This window comes from Serinus canaria, chromosome 2 (assembly GCF_022539315.1).
Source record: "Serinus canaria isolate serCan28SL12 chromosome 2, serCan2020, whole genome shotgun sequence".
Taxonomy (NCBI): Eukaryota; Metazoa; Chordata; class Aves; order Passeriformes; family Fringillidae; genus Serinus; species Serinus canaria.
In genome coordinates, this window is record NC_066315.1 from 136,804,541 (window position 1) to 136,826,957 (window position 22,417).

The following is a 22,417-nucleotide window of genomic DNA, read 5'->3' on the forward strand; positions in this document are numbered from 1 at the left end:
AAGCATAAAACCTTCAGAGATACACAGTGACACAAATTAAACCCTACTGTAAAACTTATGGCATTCTTAGCCCTCGCTCCAAACTTAAATATTCTTCATACATGTTTAATATAATCCACTGTCAGATTTGTAAAGTAATTGCCTGTGTAAATCACCCAGGAACACATTTCTCCCTAAAGTTCTTTTGTAGGATTGTCTGATAAAGCACTTTATGAATAGAAAAGCAGTAATTCACATAGAAGAGGTAAACTTGTCCTGTTGAAAATGGAAGTTTGCATGATTAGGCAGACACAGTAGAATCCCCGACACAGGGAAAGGGGAACTCACTGATTACATGTGATATTTCCTCTATACCCATCCACAGAAAATTAGTTGGGAGCAGCAGAGACATACGTTGAATGGGAAGGAAAGTAATCCCAAAATTTAAAGTTTGTTACAAAGTATGTCTCGATACTTTAGTACTTATACTTGGTAGCACCTCGCTCATATGTGCACAGACAACCTTTCCTGATTTCATAAATTTACTTTTTCACAAGCTGCAAATGCCATGGCTGAACCACAGTCAAAGAACAAGCCCCTTCCACAAACTTTAGTGAATATGGAACTCTGAAAAGCAAGTATTTTTGTCATATCAATCCAAACATGTTTTTCTCAACAGTTTTAATTTTTTTATTTTTGCTGAGCATGTTGGCCCCAAATGACTGTTCACTTGGCATATGTCTTGAATAGAAAGGGTTAAAATAGGCAAGTTACTTGGCTAAGCATCTTACAAGCAGGGCTTGAGTGGAAAATATTTAAAGAAGAGTTATTTCCTTATACTTCTCTGCGTTAGTGAAACTTATTAATGTCTTTTTGTTTTAAACCAGGAAATTTTGCCCCCCGCACCTTAAATCCCAGCCAGTTTTTATGTGTGGCTGTAGCTTTCCCAAATTTTATTCACATTATGACAGACAAACTGTGAAGATCGATAACAGCAAAAAGACAGATTTCAATGTGTGTAACGTGTGATAACAAACTTTCACCTGTAGAGCAGTATTATAGAAATGTGTTTTTAAAGGACATAAGCATCTCTGTGCATGCACTTTCAAAATGAAACCGCAAAGCCGTTCATAAACAAAGACGAGAAGGACACAACATGTCTTCATAGTTTCAAGTAGACAACTCTAATGAAAGACTCTATCTCTCAGAAAAAGTTTGTTACCGTATCTTTATTAGAAATGCTTTCATGATACATTCTGCATTTCAAGTTAAAATAAAGCAGATCAAGAAGATGTCAATATGAATCTGTTTATATTCACCACAAAGAACTGTAGAGAATTTAACAAAGGCAAAAAATATTTTTATAGACTTTTTTCAGGCAAATTATTTATTTATGAAATAATTTACAAAGAAAATTTTTACCTTATGGCTTAGATACATTGCATATGCTTATGATTGACACAATATGTTCAGGCTCAAAGGCCCATATAGACTTGCCTCCCCTTTTTTTTTTTTTCTTTCTTTTTTTTTTTTTTTTAAATTTTATTCCTAGCAGGAATATTTCAAAAAAGCCAAGTAATTCATGAAGTCATTCAATAATTGTTTGACAGTTGTTTCCAATATAGAAAAATAAGTTATGTATATTGTTTGTATATTGTTTTCATTCAAATATTTGTTGATTTGTTGTTAGAATGCTTTGACATTGACATGCCACAAATTGCATTAGGAGAAAGATTGTAGATTTATTTTCATTTATTATCTCCTGCTGTCAAACTTTTCCAAAACCACTTAAAAGAAGTTTTATTTCACTTTGTTCAAAACTTGTAGTCTGCATTAAAGTAGGTTGTTTTTGAAATAACAAGTTCAGCTTTCTCTAATAGATAAGAGCTGAGGAAATGAAGGAAAAGCAGCAAAGCGAAGGAAAAGCAGCAAAGCAAGAAGATGCAGAAAGAGCTGCTTTCACTGAGAGGCATGAACAAAGTAACTTCTAAATAATCCTCCGAGTTTTTTTACAGTCAGGCACATTCTCCATTGAGGGAGAATACAGAGGCCAGTCACAGTTGCTTCTTGAAGGAAAACAGCATAACAGTCATTGTTTATCAAGATGACATAACATGCCATTTTTGCCTTTATTGTTTAATGCAGTTTCTCTTGTAGTTTACTCAGCGTAGATACAAAGAGGGATTAACAGTAAAGCATAAGCATACTTGTTTTACAATTTCAGCCTTTTAGTGCATAACTTACTGAAAGTACTAGGGCCTATAATCACAATGATTTTACCTGATGGAACATGCATTTCAGAAATATAATCCAACTGTTTACCCTAACACGTCATAAATTGCAATTCCTTACAAAAACCTCAGAGATTGACATCTGTTGCTCTTAAATGCCTGCTGCTTTAGCACACATCATCAAGAAAGTATTTCTGTATTATTCTCCCTCTGGTTGGTAGTATATTACTTGAATTCTAAAGACAGTTCTCTTATACTGTCTTCAGTAATGAACATTTTGAGAAGCACTTAGTTATGTGTCTGAGGCACTCCAGTACGAGATTCTTGGGATCATAGACACGGCAACTTGCAGAATTTCTGCAGACCCACTTCTTTTCTTTGCACAACTTTTGTCACATGAAATCGTCGGGAAACTTTTGTTCCCCGTCTTACACCCTGCACAGAGTCAAGTTTCTAAACTTCATATTGTGTGCCAAAGGCTAAAAACTACCACTGATTTTCAAAGAAATGGGACTGGGGACCCTAATGATGTGGTTGAAATGTCTCTGAAAAGAGATTATGCGTTGTGATAGACAGGGCAGCGCTGAGAACAGCCAATGAAACAGCATGCAACTGAAGAGCTAATACTGTGGCATCATCCCAGATTCAACAGATGTTTTCTAGGGGGATTGGATATCTGGTAATGGGAAATGGAACCTTTCTTTTCTATGTCACTGGTTTTAACACAGGCCAGTAGCAATGGAAAGTCAATAATAAGCGATGCTTGTTTGGTAGCTTTCTCCACTGCGGGGTAGAAAAATGCCCCCCTGCCAGCAGTGCACCATGGCTGGCTGGTACTTCCCTACAGCCCGGTGGCACTGCTGCCAAAAGGGCCTTGCATGGCAGTGCCCAGAAACCCTTTTCCCTGGGAGCAGTCTCCCAGGGAGGGATGGGGAACACCGACCGGGCACAGACTGCTCCTGCTAATGGCGTGTCTGCAGAGAGTTAAATAACTCTGGCAGCCACAAAAGATAATTTATCACTTTACACTATCATAAAATCTACTAGAAAATTAAAAATGCTATAACACCAGACTCCCTAAAATCATTTACATGCAGGAATCCACATAATTGTATAGATTTTGATCTTAAAAATGCTATGTAAAAGGCATTCATCCAAAGCTCTGAAAAGCCTCACATGCACATACACATACATATGAAGTAATACATAATGAGTGTCTCCCAACAAATATCAATAAAAGAAGTGGCAGCATTTCTTCCCACTCTCAACTGCAAGATCAGCAAATCAAAACAACATGAGCCCCCTGTCTCGTCATCATGTCATCACCTGCTGCCAGATAGAGCCACTACCTTTCCCTCCCTCGATTCCATATTCATCCTCCCTCCAGCATTTCCAGCATTTCTGGGAAGGTTAATCTGTATTGGTTAAAAGGGTGCTAAAGTAAAAAAAAAAAAAAAAAAACTATAAGTGAGTTTACACTTATAGCTTGAGTTTAGTTTTTACATTAGGTCCTATGTGCAACTATTTTTCAATCTTACTCCTAAGGTTTGTTGCTATATAATTGCAGTGTTCTGAACATAATAATGTTAAAACTCTCTACAGTGTCTCCTAATATAAAGCAACAGTTCTGTACAATTGAAGGGTTGGCTCAAAAGGAATTTTCTTTCACTTGATTTCTTGTAAATACTTTTTTCTTTTCCATTTGTGACTTCTAATCATGTTCAAATCTTTATTTTAATGTGACAGACTACAAACATCATGTTTTTATTGCAAAAAAAAAAAAGATTCATTCACATTGCTACTGATGCAAGGTCTCAGATTTAGTTTAGGGAAAGAAAATAGCTTGCAAATATGTATATTTCACTTTGTAAAAAAGTGCACTTTCCATTCCATTATGAACCTCAAATGCATAACCACAATATATGGCCCAGGAGGTGAAGTAATAGCACTTGGAAATCTCAGACACACAGTGCATTGGTAAAATTACCAAGATGGTGTCACTATTTTCCAATTACAGATGGAGGGAAAGTCACTCAAGGTAAACATGGCAATGTAACAAGTGGTCTTTAGCGGTCTCTCTCTGTTTCCTATGAAACGTCTAAGCACACACAAGAACACACAAATAGCTACATTCAACCAGACTAATTTATCTGACTTTCAGAGTGCTCAGTCCTTTGTGTAAGGAAGGGCCTGACCTTAATCTGGCCCTACCCTCTATATCATGAGCCAGTCCATCTTGCGAAGATCTGGTCAACCACTGCATTCTAGGGGATTTTTATAGCAAAAAGGAAGAAAGATCAGCACGTTCCCAGAATCATAGAATGTCTGAGGCTAGAAGGGTCCTCTGGAGGTCATCAGGTCTGATCCCCCTGATCAGGAAGGGCCAGCTACAGCCAGTTGCCCAGGGTCCAATTCCTCCTTTTGGAGATTTCATTATTCTCCCATAGTCTGCATGACTGCTCTAACTTGTTCCTGGTCTGAGACAACTCAAAGGAGCTTTCTGATCTGGGTGAGAAGCACACCCTGACCCGCTTTCTGTCTGACCTCTGCATAAGAATTAATATCCATCCACAACTCCTTTAATGGTTAGTCTTTGGAAACAGGTAACCTAACAAGAATGCCACCTTGATTAACACTAAGGCTTGTTGACACCAAGATTAATATATACCACATCCTTTAGTTGTGAAATGGTAGTGCCAGGGCCTTTGTCGAAAAACATGAAACAACAGTAGGCATCCTTTAAACTTATTCAGGTGTTTGCTTCATTTTCCCCAGTGGTTATCAGTCTTGAAAGAGTTTTCCTGTGGAAAGTCATTCATTTAGGGAAGAGAACAACCTACACAGGCAGCAGCAGCCTCAACTCACTTGGTTCAGCTATCTCACATAGAAACCTCATTTCTGTTCATACCTCTCACTCTTCAGGAGCTGGATCATGTGCCTGTATGCAAGGTTTTACTAAGCGCAGCATGAATCAGGCAAAAATAATGCTGATGGATCAGCATTCGTTTACACTTGGGATCTTGATGTGGTGAAGTGCAGATCATGAGCCAGAAAACATGTGTGTCCTTGTGTACTTCAATACCTGGACAAACTGATCCCACAGAGGGCAAAAAAGTAGTCTTTACAACTTCATTTTTTTTTTCTTCTTCCTGACTCCACTGCTTTTAGTTCCTTTCATTGCTCACATAAAACAGACAGTTACCCTATGACATACTAAAACATTTATGTGCTAAAACTTCCTTTTTAACAATGGCCAGAGATACCCTTAATAAGCTGGTGAAAAACTTGGGTAGTTTGTGCAATTTTCCTGCATATGTTATTTTTTTTCTAGTCAGTGTATGCATCAATGGAACAAAAACCTAAGCCAAAACAAAAAAACATCTTAAACCAAGTAACTCATCTCTGGCCAATCCCTTCCCTCTTAGTTCTATAGCATTGCAAAACACACTGATATTATTGACATTAACATACTATTTGAAATAAGGATCATTAGCTATTTTTAAATAAAGGAAATAAAGCTATGCACTACATTATGACTAATATATGAAAGAGTCACTCATACAGTAACTTGTAAATAAAGCATTTGTGATTAATAGCTTTATATTTGTGGGAAAAGGCATCCTTTTGAAAAACTGATGGATACGATATGGGCTGAAATTAATCTGCACTATTTAAGAATTAGAGCGGTAAAAACAAATACAGAGAATTTGAAAGTTATATCTAAGAAAGAGCTATGTGACCTTCAGGAGCCCTTGGTCACAGAAGCCAGAGTGGCACATAGGAAGCATCCCTGGAGGTGATTGTACTGGTCTGGTGCCCTGTTTTTCCTTGCCAGGAGATAGAGACAGCCCAACTAGCAAACGAGAGATACAGCGTGTAAGCTGCACACTGTGACATGAATTCAGATTAGTAAATCTATTGCACTGAAAAATTAACTCTTTTTTGAGGAATGCAGGTGATATAACACACAGAGTGAATCCAGACCAGCAGTGGCGTGTGCATTCTCAAGAACAGACACAGAGAAGAGAGAGTGACACTTTGGAAAGTCTAGAAAAAACACTGATTTGGGAACTTTGCACATCACCATTTGATTTGACTTTCACGTGCTTTTCTGAGGGTGTGAATCAAAAGAAAGGACCCAAATATGAAAATAGAAGTACTGGCTTAAAATGAGCTGTGAAGTACAGCTTTTATGGAGATGTGTGTACCTAGGCTGCTAATTATGACAAGCAGCCCAGTGAGGCTGTCAGGCAGAGAAAAGTAAACAAAAGGAGTATCAGAGAAAGGAGCACCTCTCCCACAGCAGACTTCATGTGTCACTGAGATTCTTGAAGAGAAAAAGAACCCGTATAAGGACAAAGTCTTTTTTTCCTTCCCTTCATAGTGCCATTCTTGTAGATATGCAAGTGTTAGAAGAAAAAAAGGCTACTTGGTAAGGGCTCATGCATAGCAAATTTGTTTTCCCCCTTCCCCATCAACTGTAATTACAACCATTCAGACAAAGCTGGTTTTCCCAGTAGGACTGGCTGAAAACGCACTTCATTTACATGGCCTAATTGGGCTTTTTTGGCCAAGGTTGTTCTATGCACTGACACTAGGACTCAGTACTTAACATTGAAAAGTTCATTTTTGTGGTTTGAAGTTAAGGATTTCATTACTTTGAAGTTAGAAAATCCAGAATGAAGGTGTCTCCTTTAACACTGGTGCTTCAGTGGTGTGTACATGCATAAGAATAATATCAGTAATTATATTGGCCTCAAACAGCAAAGAGTCTGCAAATTAAACAGACAGTCATTTTACTTCCTTCTTTCCTTATGAAAAAAATAATTGAGATGTATATACTATTGCATGAAATATTGCTTATATGGTCTTGTGGCCTTCAGAAATCAGTACAGTGAACAGCTGATTTATGAAGATCTACTACAGAAACAGTTTAGGAAAAAATCAGCTTCTTCTATATTCTACTATTTGCATTAAGTAAGACTTGGTTATTTTTATTGTTTATTATTTTGTTTGTAACTATCTTGTCTCACTCAGCAAGACATACTGTTTATGAACATGTATCTTACAACGTTTTCTAAGTCAAGTGCACAAGGTTTAGTTTCAGGGCCTTCCATATTTTACACGTCCTCTACAATCAAAAAAGGTTTTGCACAGTCATCAGTGCAAACTCAAGCCATGTCTAGAAAGAAAATTAACATAAATATTTCACCAGGCTTTGGTGTAGACAAGATTCCAGCAGCTGAACCTGTTTTTCCACATATTTAATTGCCACAGTAATTAGAACATAAGGGTTCAAATCCACAAATACATTTGGGTGCCTAATTCTCATTAATTTCAATTGAGTGGTAGCACTTACATCTCTTTATGGATATAGAAGACACAGAAACCTCAAGAATCTTATCTGTTCTAAAATGCCCAGACAAATACTGCTATCAGCTTCTTCAGAGCAGTAGGAGTTTTATTTTAATTTCTGATGAAGGTTCTTCTTAAGCACAGAAAATTTCATGATAACAGAGGAGGCTGTACTTGTATCTCACCTCCTTTCTACCCATCCAGCCATTTTGGACCACAGAAGTTCTCAGATCATGGGATGCTTTAAGAAACTCAAAAAAAAAGGATTTTTCTCTGTTGACTGAAAATGAAGCTGGCAGTTTATGCTCTTTTATGATCTGATAAAACTCATGAAGCTAGTGGGATGAGCTTTCTACCCATACTTAGTCCCCAGATGCAAAGAGAAACTGTGATCACACCTCCAGATGTGAGCCCCTAAGAATGAAGTTTTTGGACCTGCGTGTAACATCCAGTCTGGGATGGTGCACAAAGGCTGGACCAGCTCTGCTGCCCTGTTCTGCTCCTCCCAAGTCACATCTCCATATCCCTTTGCTCTTGCTGTGCCAAAATTCCTGCAACTGCACTGTGAGCCATAAAAGGGAACTGACCCAGTAGAAAGCTACCTTGTCTCTTTAATTAATTGCCAGTTGAAAAATACACTATCTGGGACAGGGAAAAGGGTTCCTTCTAGTGAGGGACTTTGCCAGGAAACCACAGCTGACCTTTGGAGGCCTGTCTCCAGAGCCACCTGTGTGGGCGACAGGGAGAGTGATGACTCCCATTAGCTGCCATTGGAAGGAGTTTCTCTTTTCATCCCTAACTACTGAAGCCCAGCCTCTCAGTTTAAGCAACTGGGTTTGTTACTTGTGTGATATGAATACACACCCAGAGTTACATGATCAGTCACAATCTCCCCACCTTTTTTTTTTAACCTTCAGTCTGAGCTTTGCCTACATATGTCTTGTAACCATAATGATACTTGCTAAATAAATGTTAGAAATAGGGAAAGTGTATCTCCAAAAACTAGAGCTTAAAGCCAGAAGAAACCATTACAAGCTTTGTTTTGTCTTTCTGCATAATTCTGGCCACAGACCACTCAGTACTGGCTGTGCCAGGCTATAACTAGTGTGTGAAGATAGTATATCTTTCTGAAGATGTCTGTCTTGATTTAAACACTTCCAGTGCTGAAGGATTCACTGCACTCCAGGTAAGTTGTTCCAGTGTTTAAATACCATCACTCTTTAAAATGTCCCTGACCTGATTTAGTATAACTTCAGCTTCCAGTTCTACATTGTTGTGTTTAATTTTATTTTGCTTCATTCAGTTTTGTTTATTGACCTATATTATTCAAATGAGACCCTCTCCTCCATGTGTGGACTTAGAGACTATAGTTTCTTTTTCTCCTTTAAAGCAAGCAAATGAAGTTTCCTTCATGCCTTATCCTGAATAATTTCAGTATATTTTTATATGTCTTTCATCATTCATTTAAATACTTTTTGAAGTACAGATACTACACCTGGTCAAAGATTTGACTTACTCTGTTCACTTTCAAACTTTAGTGCTTTTCTTACTTCATGTCCACTCTTAGTGCAAATACTTACTTCATTAGTATTTGAGATTCACATATAACTAATATAAACACAAAATATCTGTCCAAGCAAGACCCCAGAGACTGACTTTTTTTTTTTTAAGTTAAGTTTATTTGTCAATACATGATGCTTCAAAATAATTTTTCACTATTTGTAGAAAACTGTTTTCCGCTTTAGGATTCTTTCTTTCTTTCTTTCTTCTTTCTTTCTTTCTTTCTTTCTTTCTTCTTTCTTTCTTTCTTTCTTTCTTTCTTTCTTTCTTTCTTCTTTCTTTCTTCTTTCTTTCTTTCTTTCTTCTTTCTTTCTTTCTTCTTTCTTTTTCTTTCTTTCTTTCTTTCTTTCTTTCATTGAAAAAGTATTTGAAAATTACTAAAATAAGCACCACATACTGCATTTTCAGACTTCTCATGGCAAGAGCCGCACTAATATAATTTACTAGAGGCCCTAAAAATAAAATATTTCTTTTTGAACAGTAAGAAAGAATCAGTCATTAATTGTAGTTTCTGTCACAAGCCTGGGCAGCAATATCACTAAATAGTACAGAGTCACTTTTTTTTTACACTGACTATTATTACTCGGGCTTTAATGAGAAAATTCTGCCTGTTGAGAGATGAAGTTATAATCTTTCAAATGAAACCAAGCTAATAACTACTCCCCTGACAAGACAAATCTGCAGGCACTAACTAAGTTAGTGGCTATTATGCTTCACACTTAATCTTGAATATGATAGATAGGGAGTGGAACTAAGGGCAATATTGAACAGCAGAAGAAACTATTCCTCTAATGTGATAACTAACTTGTGACAGCACCTTTAACATCTTTCTTTGCATTCAAAACAAAGCAAGTTGAAGTAATGTAGTTCTTTTGAAAGTGCAAATGTAAGATTTGCACAGCTTTTGTCACCATGAGAACTTCTAAGCCAGACTCCTGCATCAAGCAGGTTTCCAGGGGGAACCCAAGTAAGGAAGAAGGAAGTCAGCCGGTGCATAGCCGTGCTGCAGCAAGAGCAGGTCTGCAGCAGCTTGGGGCACTCACAGCAGTGATCCCTGTTTGGTGGAGACAGCACCTACTCCTCTTACACAGGGATATGAGGTGCTTCACAGACAGACCATCTATTTGTGCCCCAGTGTCAGCAGATTGCCATCTTGTTTTGTGCTGGTAGTCAGTGTTTGTGGATCACCACCCTGCTAGAGGTCCAACACAGCCGTCCAAGCTGCCAGGAGGACAGCAACTCAGCCCTTCCCACTGCTCATAGACCAGCTCCTTTCAACATCTGATTTCCAACAGAAACGTGCCACAGCATGAAACTTCTGCTGTGGGTGGCACAAAACCCACAAGCCTGTCTCTGTGCCACCAGGTTTCATCCCTAGCCCATGCCATCCCTACAGCAGCTGTAAGCCAGTCAGTCTCAGACCTGTGCTCAACAAGGGCTTGTATGGTGCTGACTGAATGTGTGTTTTTAGTTCTTGGTGGTTTTCTAAAGAGTATAGAAGTTAATTTTGTTCCAATTTGAAAGCAGATCAAAGACACTCAGTATCTCCATTTCTCTTGAGGAAGAGGTTCCTGGAATGGCTGACCATTGAGGAGGTACACTGCCGTGGAGCACAGCAGCCAAAAAGGTGTTTGTGGACACAGACATGAATGGAGAGCAGATCAGAAAGGACAAGATGGAAAACAACAGACACAGACGCCTGATCATTGAAGAGGGTGACATGCTGGCACAGTGGCACCTTCACTGGCCCATTTATTTCTTTCCATCCTTTTGTGCTTTTATTTGTCTGTCTGGGCAAATGTCTTAAGAAACTTTAAAAAAAAAAAAAGAGTTGTTTGAATGTCAAATATAAATTGTGACTTATTTTAAACAATGTGTGTGTTTTAACCAGCTCTTTGACATTAAAAAGCATATTTTGTCTCACAACCTGCTTAAAGCAAAACAAAAAGCTAAGCTACAGCTCCTTACAAACAATGAAAGCAATAAATACAGTAAATTACTGTTTTATGTGAGACAATATACTAATGTTAACTGAAGAAATGGAATTAGAAAACAAACTCCCTCTGGGAACAATTCTCACACCCCTGTTTTAGAAGGAAGCAGAGTTTACTCATAAATAATTTAATGCATTTACTCCTGCTAGACTGGACTGACAGGTCTTCCATATACTGAAGCTTTGCTTCTCTGATAATTGCAAACTTTTTGAACTGCAAAAGTTGTCAGCTACAAAGGTCTGTACTGTCACTGTAGGACTATCTAGGAACATAAAGATGTGCTCTATAAGACAGTATTACTGAATTTAGCCATATGCCAATCACCATTTAATAATAATATTCCTTCAGACATACTTCTGTTTATGAGCATGTAAATAATCTCTTCTTCAGGGTGATACAACAATCCCTTAGCAACTTTAGCAGTTGCCTACATGAACAAGCAGTAGAAAGGAAAGGACACATTATTACTTGGGCTTGTTTAATGCAGTACAGCCACTAGAATAAAAAAGACAACAAGGCAGCTGAGTCTGTAAGCACAGCATGATCTGTGCTTGCAGACTCAGCTGTACAGCAGCACAAAAGAACCAGAACCAAAAAAGAGCTTCATGAAGTGTGTCCCCTGTTCCCTGCTTCAGAAAGCAACCTCACAAAGTACTGGACTTTGTTATTAGATTGGTTAACACTTCCTCTTCGTTTCTAATTTTAGTGTCATGTTTTTACCTACTTTATTCACAGTGCTGCTATATCTTTTCCTAATTCACAGAAACAGATTCAGAGTTCATCAAACCTATTTTCCACACTACGAGCACAGAGCTGGTGTAATTAGTGGCTTCTTCTAACTCTCATACTTTTGACTTAATCTTTCTTTATTAATCACTCAAATGCATCTTCATATGCATATATGAACCATCTATCCCTAACTTCAACTTTTATGTGGCCTTTCTTTTCACAGATGACTCTCAGGCATCACAGCTGCCTGCAGATTTCTTAAGACTCAAGTGGAAGAGAGCTCAGAAGCTGGTCACTTGACTCAGAGACTAGCAGTAAGAATTTTGGCACTGATTTTTCCCAAAGATTATTATTCACAGTTGCTTATTCCCTGAATGGTCAGGGCCAATCTTGGAGACCATAGGCACAGATCAGTCAGCATTTGAGAGCCTGCTCTAATCTAATTTGTGGTTCTGCAAGACTGCTATTTAGACTGGTCACTAAGTAGCTGCAAGCCTTGCTCCAGTCTCGGGAGGCAAGACCATTAGGAGTGTTGTGAAAGAGCCGAGTAACCATAGCATGAGGGGAGGCCACCGTGCCCGACACAGCTCCAGCACTAATCCTTCCTGCGGAGCTCCCCAAACCACTCCCACCAGTGCAGGAGTTACCACTCTTCTTTTGCTACTCACTGCAACCCAAGGAGCTGGAGGAAGATCTGATGCTGCTATTGCTGGTCTAGCCCTCCCACAAATTCCAGCAGGGAAAGACAGTGAAAATTATCTGGGAATGAGCTGAATCAGCTTCTTTTGTGTCGGTGCCATGGCCGCACCCGCTGTGTGGCCAGTTCCTCCCAGCACTCATCAGCTTCTGAGTAGGAATTGGTGAAGGCTTGTGTGTTTCTGGACTTCCCCCCACACTGAGAGAATGATAACCTGGGTCTGGGAGTAAAAGGACTAAATTTAGGTCTCTGCCTTGGGATTTTCATGAGCAAAAATTGGATCTCACCATCTTCATGGTATCCTGGAATGAGTTTGTAAAGGCCTTCACAAGAGATAGGGTTGTGATGTGTGGATTCTTTTTTTCAGGATTTACAGGAAACTGACCAGTGGTGTTGGTGCAGGAGGGCCCAGACTTGTAAAAATCCTTGGTCAGTAGTCATGTGCTACATTCCTCTGAAGACAGGGAGAAAAGCACCAACCTCAGCACCATCATCTTGGGATCTGCCTCTGCAAAGAACAGCAGCAGCTCAGCAGCTGGCAGCCCACACCTTTCACAGGTATAAATGAGCAATGTTTGAACAGGCTCCTGAGCCACGTTACAGCCACGACCCCAAAGCATCTGGGGCACACACACTTGAGTACAATCACAGTGTTTTCAAACATATTTAGGTATGAAGAGCAAAAGGTCTATAAATTCCTTCTGGACACTCATCTCAAGCGTGTGATGCCAGCTCAGCAGCTGTCACCATTTTCAAGTTGCAGTGTCTTTATCTCTGGTGCCCCACCCCAACAGGATTTGCACACAACCTTCCAGAGGGGAGGAACAGATACTTGCACTCAGGAGTGCTCAGGGTTGTAAGGCCTATGCAGCACCCAACGTCAAAGAGAATAGCAACAGCATGTTGAATAACTGGTTTGATGTGTATGCTTCACATGGGTTATTTTCAGTGGGTCATCACCCTCCTATTGTACACTTGTTTCCTAGAAGTGCCCTGAAACAGGCACATTTATGGTGTCCTGCTGATATGAACATTCCTACATTTCTAAAATACAGAGCATTGGTGCCACTAGTTTTTTAGCTTGTGTCTGATTTAACTGAATAGTCAGATTTGAACTGGTTAGAGCATTGGCTAGATTTAGTCTCATTTATGTTTGTTTGTTTTTTGTAGGATCTATGAGATACAAAGAGTTGCTACAGAGACAAGAATGAGACACAGAGATTTTTCATTTCACAAAAAGAAATAGCTGATCAGGGTTTCACAGAGGGCACTGCGATGTGCCTGTCTGATATACATGACCTTGTGTTAGAGAGACTTCTGAAAGTGTTTGTGCTGCTATTTACTGGGTATCAAATTATACATATGTGCTTATTAAGAGAATAACATGTGAGTTTGCCTATAATCATTGTAGCTAATATTGTTATGCCTCAAACAAAGAGTAAATGGAAATCTTTCTCAATACATTTTCCTTGTGTTTGTTTATGTGAATGTACTTCCTGTATAATTATGGGCATTTTCATCACTGCAGTACATATGGGCTAAAATTTACAGATAAGCTTAGTCTCATCAGTTTTGCTGAATTACTGAAAGTTCAGCCAGTATTTTTTCATATAAAGGGAAAGAAAAACATTTTAAATGCAAAAAAACCCCAATCATGCAACTTCAAGAGGTAACAATCAGTGCTTAAAACTCAGAAACTCTAGAGGTGCACACTCAAACAACAACTTGACTTGATTTCAAACTTTTAGCTCCACCAAGCCTTCTAAGGTCTGGGATAGTCCATCTAATAAATGCCTGAATCATGCCTCTATGTTAGAGTGTTTTAATTATTACATTTCAGAGTTACCACAGGAGTACAAATATTCTCTATTACCAGTTTTTGCAGTCAGAGGCACAAAAGCAAAAATCACATGTAAATATTCAACTTGGAAATATTCAGATTTGGACACACAGGGTAAAATATTCCTGGAATTTAAAAACAGAATTAAATAAGTGATTATCTAATATACAACAGCAATACAGGCTTAAGTATTTTTTCTGATTTAATTCTTGCTTCATCTCCAACAGCTGTGGTTTAGTAAGGCATCCAACCCCGATAAAAGTAATTCCTGTGATAGAAGCTATACCACAATACTTGGCACTTTATTCTAATGTTAAAAACTTGTTCCATATTTCTCATGGAATTTGTTTAGCTTCTCCTTCCAGCCATTAGATCTTGTTATGTCTGCTGAGAAACCCCTCTCAGTATAGACTGAGAAACCCTTGATTATCAAATTTTGTTCCCATATATATATATATTTATATCAAATCAAATTCTTTGTGTCCTCCCATATATCTTAATACTCTAGGAACTCTGAACTCTTCTTCTCTCTGCTAAATCATGAGCAGCAGAACTGGGCACAGTAATTCTAGTGCAGTGGTAATTTGACTTTGGAAAACAAAGATTTCCAAAAGGACTTTTTGTCTACAACATCACTATTACAACTCATATTAGGCTGACTGTCCAACTCAACCATCTAAGACTATTTCAGACCATGACCTCAATTCTTTATGGATTACTTTCCTTGTTCTTGTGTTCACAACATTGAGTTTTCCCATCCTGAAACATTTTGGTTCACCACAACTAGCTTACTAGGTCATTCTGTACCAAAGGCCTGTATTCCGTGTTATTTATCTTTCTTTCAGTCTCTGCACCATTGAAAGTGTGTTGCTTCTACATCCCGCTCAAGAAATTGCTTAAAGCATTTTAAGCAGTAGGCCAAGCTGACTGATGGATGCAGACTCAGGAGTTCTCTGATTTGTTAGTACAGTATTAGCTTTATTTTAGGCTGCTCTTTTTTTTTTTCCCCCAGTGTTTCCTAGCCAACTCTTTAAAAGTTGTTATTATATACATGTTATTTGGACTTGCTGATTTTAAAATGACTAATTCTGGTAGCTCTGTTTATCATCACTCTTCCTCACTCTTAAAGTGGAAAGTTTCAATTAATATATAGTACTATCACTTTTTTCCCCCTCAAACATAAACCATACGCACTTATTTAGCACTTTTGCTCCTTCTCCAGTGGTCAGATTTTTTAGTAATCAATCAGCGCTGTCATTTTGATTCTGTTTGCCTTCAATATTCCTAACATATTCGTCTTGTTACCTTTTAACTGCCCTGACCCATTTTCTTCTGAGTTCTTTTGCTCTCCACCTCAGATTTGTATACTTCCTAACTTATTGTCCCTGCTGTTGCCTTTTTGTTTCTTTATAGGCAGATCAACAGTTTTAGATAGATACACACTGAAAAAAATATGGAAGAATATTTTTTATAACCTTTACAGAAGATTGAATTTCCCTTTAAGCCAAACTGGTTTTTTTTTTAATCCTCTAGACTTCCTTTTTGACTTGGAGAGTGGTGGAACTACTAGTAGCATCGACCAGTAGAACAACTTCTGGAATAGCAGATCAACTTCTACTGCTTTGTCTGAACTATTATTTGTGTTCTTCTGTTTGCTTCCACCCCCATCCCACCTTCACACAGAGAGGATTGTTTTCTATGTAGAAACACTCATAGCAGCACGGAGAAGCCAGCAGGGAAGGACTAATGAAACAGAGGTATGGTGCAGAACATGTAATTAGATTTAAATTTGTAGTGTAGTATAGCAGCAAAAGAGTGTAGCTGACGGAAGCATCAACTATGCAAGAAGACATACAGTGTAACATTATTTCCCTATAGCTCTGGTCTGACCATGGACAAATTATTATATTCAGTCTTGGGCACCTCCTTAGTAATTTAGAAGGAATTCAGGGAAGAATGACAGAGTGATTACATACTGATCAAATAAGACTGAGGCTATGGACACGTGAAAAGAGCTCAAGGCTTGAGCCTGAAGCAAGTTGTATCATTGCATTTCCATAGAAAGAAGCTCAGCATGATTATATGTACACAACACAATCTAAATACATAACTCTGGATTATATATCTACAGAGAGTTACATTTAAAAATTTATGTTAAAAGAATGTTCAGATTGCAAAATCAAGCATTCAAGTAGTAGGAAATGCCAGTGCAATTTTAGCTTGGTGCCTTTGTGAATATTCATGATGATACAGCCTGTAGCTGTATGATCTGTCAACAGTGTATTTTTTCATACTCACATCCTGGCTCATGTTTACCTCTGCTTGTCTGATCTCTGTTTTCGTCTTCTGCCTGCCACAACATCTGCCCCCCTTATCTCTTATCCTCTCCTCCATCCACTGCCTGACACTTCTTCTGTTTGTCCATAATCCTTGCTCCATGCTCTTTAAGCTTCTCTTTTGGCTCATACCTCTTCCTTCTTTCAGTCTTCTCTTGGCACTTCCCACCGTCCTCATGTCTCACCTTTAGTCAGGCCATGCCTCTTTGCCTCCTACAAATGTCAAAGCAAAGGGAATGCTGAGAACACACAAGAGCCCAATTTCCTGTTCTCATGCATGATATTCAGGCCCACAAAGGGATGAACTGCTGGGACAAAAAGTTTAAAAGCTTTTTCTACCTTTTCAGCTCTCTTAAAGTAAGCTCAGCCATTCAAGAGGAGGCAAGGTTTTGTAAGATCTCTGTTACTGTTGAGCTTGCTGAATTAAGGTAGAAATTTTGAAGAATGTAATCAGCATAAGAAGGTAATCAACATACACAGGTTACATTAAACCTGTGTAAAATAATGGATTCCCCCCCCATAGCTTGACAGGGCTCTCAGGGAGTGACAAAAAGGTTAGTTCTAGTGATCATTTTACCCAGAAACTGAAAGTCAGGTATGTGTTGCAAGGCTTCTGTCTGTTACAGCTTCTCAAGAGAAAAGAATACCTTTTTTTTTCTCTCTTTTCCCCCTTATTCCCATATGTAGTCAAGGCTGACTTGTGCTGTTCCATACTCCCCAAAAAAATAAGCTCAAGACATTCATGTAGAGACTAAAATTCTGTCCCAATGGTCAAAGGTTGACGTAGCATGGAGCAAGACTAACAGGAAGGAATGGCAGCTGTAACTGTAGATGGGTCTAACAGCCCTACTATGCCATGGAGAGAAAAACTGGCGACACAGTGGCTTGGGGGAAAACATAACACCCTACAAATATCTGGGAAGTACAATGGAAAGGATGGACAGAATTTATTTAGGATTCCCTGAGTGGAAGTTAAAGCATGAAACAGTGGTATGAAATAAGCTTATATGGGAACAAATGCAAACCCTTTAAATTTTTTTCTGAGCAAAAATATGAAGTGTAGCATGGGGAATATGAAGTGTAGCACAGAGGAGGAGCTGGACTGGATTATTTAGTAGAACTTTTCCATCTCTTTTTTCTTAACTAATGGCAGAAAACTTACCAATGACCAATAAGAAAAAAAAAAAAATCCTGCACACTGTTTGTCTGGTCTTTCTCTGTCTCTTTATGTGGAGAATCTGCAAAGAGAGAATGTATTAAGATGAAGAAACAACTTTAGTCAGTAAAAGAATTGCAGACCTTAGTGGTTTAGCTGTGGGTGAAAGGCAGCCAAGCTTCTTCCTTTACCTAAAGAAGGAACATTTAATGGAAATTCACATTCAAGCAGATTTTAAAAAGTCAAGACAATACCTTTAGAGCTGTGTAATTTATACAGTCACTAGAGAGGGTAAAAAATAAGAGTCGAAGTATATTTTAATGGGTGCATTAGAAATGGACAGGATTATGGTTTACAGCTTTTATATTGCTTCTGAACTTTGTAGAGAAATGTATTACAAATTTTCAGTGATAATTTAAGGATTTAACTTCTAGTCTTCTAGGTGAAAGAGCATTTAGTTCTCCACACCTACATTCTTTTGGATGGGTAGGGACAGTATGAAAAGTATCTCCTAAAAATTAATAACTTGCAGTCTGCTCAAATTTTCCATTTCACTCTTTCCTCCCTTCCCAGTTCTCTGAGACCTTTATTTTATGATATTAAATAATCTTAGAGTGAAACAGCTTATATATTCTTAAAGGAAATAATTTCCTGATAGCAGGTTCTTCGATACCAGCTGCTTCAGGTGGAGACAAATTCCTTTTGGGGATTACATGCATTTGTAAATATTACCTGATGTAACTCTTACAAAAGACTATAGTCAATTATCTGATAAGGTACATGATAAAACTTCTTATGACCTAGAGCCACAAGACTAAAGCCTCTGTCAGAGAAGGAGACAGGGTGGATGTGGGACTCAGGGAGTAGTTTATAGGTGAGAGATGGCAACTGTTTCCTAAGGGGCCCAGGACTGAAGTAACTGAGTCCAGCATGGTGTCCAAAGGTGATTTCCTCCTCAGTCACAGCTCATTTCCTCCCACAGAGGGGACGAGGATTACTTAGGAGGCCCCCTGGTAGTAAAGCCACAGTAAAGAAAGCCAGAAAGTCCCAGCATGGAGTCAAACTTGAATGTGTGAACGCTGCAGTGGGAGGTGCTGTCTCCTCTCTCTGATGGGACACGAGGAGATGGGGTGAAGCTGAGTCACGGAAAGTTCAGACTAGACATTAAGAAAAGGTCACCAAGAGGCTGATCTTTCACTGTAACAGGCTCACCAGAAAGGTGGACATGGCACCAAGCCTGAGAGAGTTCAAGGGGCATGTGGACAATCTCTCAGTCATATCATTTAGTTTAAGGTAGTCCTGTGAGGAGCAGGGAGTTGAACTTGACCCTTATAGGTCCATTTCAATTTAACATAATCTATGATTCTATTTATATACATTGGGTATTATAGGTTAGGCAGCCAATTACAAGACAATAATAGTAATCTACTGTTACAGTTGAATAGGAGTTATATTTACAAACCTTTTTGTCTGAGACATTTGACACTACCACAGACATATAAACAGTAATTATGAAATAATAAATAATCTTGTCCTGACTTAGAGGTGGGCAAAATAGCTCTAGGGCTTCACAGACCTTTTGTCTTACTTTCCAGTAACTTTCAGCCTCAGTAGTGGACATATTTGTGGGAGCTAGTGGTATTTCTCAGTTCTGTGTTGTGCAATTGTTGCAGGGAGAGTGGGAGCTTCAGACGGAGTTTATTAAAGAAGCCCTCACATACAGTCAAGAGGTGCAGAAAGGACCCCCTTGCTTTCTAAACTCAGAGAGGAGCCAATGTGTGGCTGGATCCAATCTTAGCCCCAGACTTTGTGTCTGTCTTAGCCCCAGAATTATGTGTAAAGGATTATACAGGTGTAATGGCACATCTATACAACTTTGTCCTGCAGAATTAAGAACAGCAAACCAGATATATTTTTATAAATATATATGGTCTATCATGATAATGGTTAGACAAAAAGGTCTTAATCAGAATTATTTACTACGGAGTATAGGAACTATAACAACGATTATAATATAGTACAATATGAGGCAATATTGAAGAAATTATATTAAAAGCAATTGTATTAAAGAAATTTTATTGTAGCTAGCAAACCCAATTATTAAGTAGAGATTGATGTTGTACTCACTTATACCAATGACAGTGGGCAACCTCTCCCTGGACTGGAGGTGCCCTTGTGGGGCACCTCCAATCCAGGGCCAGATCTCCACACATCTACCCCAACATCTATCCCAAGGGATACATCAGAAGACCCTGGTGTTAAAATTTGGGACTGGGCTTTTATAAATGACTGTCATATCAGCTCCAGGCCAGCTGTGTCAGCTCAGCAGTTTTAGATAAGTTATCAGTAATATCACCTGTTTGCTCCTTTGTCCTGGTATTTAACCAGGTCTATCCTATCTTATCTCACTATCAGGATGTTTAACTTTGGGATTGATGAGTCAGACTGGTCTCAGCATTGTTCAACACCAAAAGCAGCATGACACCCCCTCTTCATTTACCATTGATAGCTTTGCAAATCAAGCCCTGGTCAAGTTGTTCCCCCCATTCTAGGCAGAGCATCCCACTGCAGCAGCCCCTTAGAACTGGCCTGTATATGACCAGTGGCAAATATGCCATAGGACTGTTCTTGTCTGAGTTCAGATCATGTCCAGGTTTTTTGCTGAACAAATGAACCATTGAGAATTTTGGCTTAAACGTTTTTACTGTCCCAAATTCCATATTATTCTGTTTTCTCTAATTTAAGAGCTTTCCTTTCTGTATTATTTAAATATGCAGCTACACATAATAAAACATTTTACTTGTGACTGGTTGACTATTTGCCAAAAGTATTTCTTAAATCTACCTTCTCCTACAAAGTGTTTTCTACCTTCTCCTACACTTCACTACAAAGTGTCTCATCTCTGATCTGCATAAAAGGTGTATTATGTTAATTCAGATTTGTTAAAAAAACAAACCTGCTCAGCTATAGGATTAACTTGTATTCAGAACACCACATGTGTAGTTTGTATTTAAGGTCTATCACAGAAGTTGCATATTTAGAAACGTATAACTTTCTGTTATCATCTACATTGAGCTAGCTACATATGATCCCAAAATGATGGTAGTTGCAAAAGCCTGGATCCTGAAGCTCATGAAGTATCCTCATTGAGGCAAAGGCAAATGATAGAAAAGGAATTTTGAAAGAATAAAGTAGAATATTGACTAGTGAATGATGCCTTTATATTTGCTTTCTCTAGGAGTCAAGGATATACAAGTAAAAATCCAGGGGCCACTTTCACAGAAGGATTTGTCATTGGAAAGGAGCAGGTCTGTTTCATGTATGAGGAGGAGAAAGCTTATAGCTCCCCATTTCCCTGAGCCTTTATATGGATGGTTGATTTTACCCATTCCCACACTGCTGCTCTGCAGGGTCTGGAGTGACTGATACTGGCCAGAACCATGTCATTCTCTTACAATCTGTAGCTTTTATAAAATACCATAGGTGTGCAGAGACAGGACCAAGACTTTTGCAGGGGCAAATTCCCTGAAACACAGGAGCGAAAAGGGTGGGAGGGAACAGGTGGAGAGCTGATGTGTCTCCAGTTCCAGTCAGTGCTACTGCAGTAGTAAGCACTGGAACTCCTAGCAGTTTCCTCACTTCTTACAAGTCTCCCAGTGAAACTGAGTCTTCCTGACATGTTTTGATAGGCACCAGGATCTGAAATGGTGGACGGGAAACTCCTCAGGGTTCTGCTTTCAGCTCTGCTGGGGAGGATTTCTCAATAAGAGGACAGATAATAGTAGCTGTATTAGTACATGAGAGAGAAAAGTAAAGCAGACCTGCTACATAGTGCAATCTTTTGACATCAACAAATAAATCATAATACAAAGACAGCAAGCCCCAAAGGTCTTTTATTCAGGTGTTGTAAGTTTAAAACAAAAAAAAAGTCATTTATCTCAGGTAGACTCTGTTTAAATAAAAGGTTCTTGGAAGACAATCAGCAAGCATATTTAACATTAATGGGATTGGGAAGAATAATTTATGTACATTAGAAAAAAGGAAGCCTAAAAAATCATAAGAACTGAATGCAAGCCAATTCAAAATTATTTAGGATCTTGTACAAGTTACAACAGTACATTTCGTGACTTGTAGCCTAATATCAAATATCTTGAGGAGTCTACAAAATCAAAGACCAGACACTGCTCAGCATGTTAGATCTATGGTGAATATGAATCAGTTCCACTCTCTTTTCAGCCCTGACCACCATTCCCATGCCAATTGATTGAAGTTAAACTATACAAATTTAATGCAAAATGAGAACGCTGTAAATAGTATGCACTCAAAAGCATGTAACTTCAAAAATGAACATTAAATTTCTTATCTTCCCCATCTCAGTCCCTCACCTACTTCTGCTCTGCCAGGTGTCATGTCCTATTACACCTTTTCTCAGACAAGACAGTAGACTTGGACTTTATTTATCTGTCAGCATAGCTATAGTCTAAAACTCCCGATAAGGCTAAATTTGGATTTTGGTCCTGTTGCAGAATGCCACATTCCT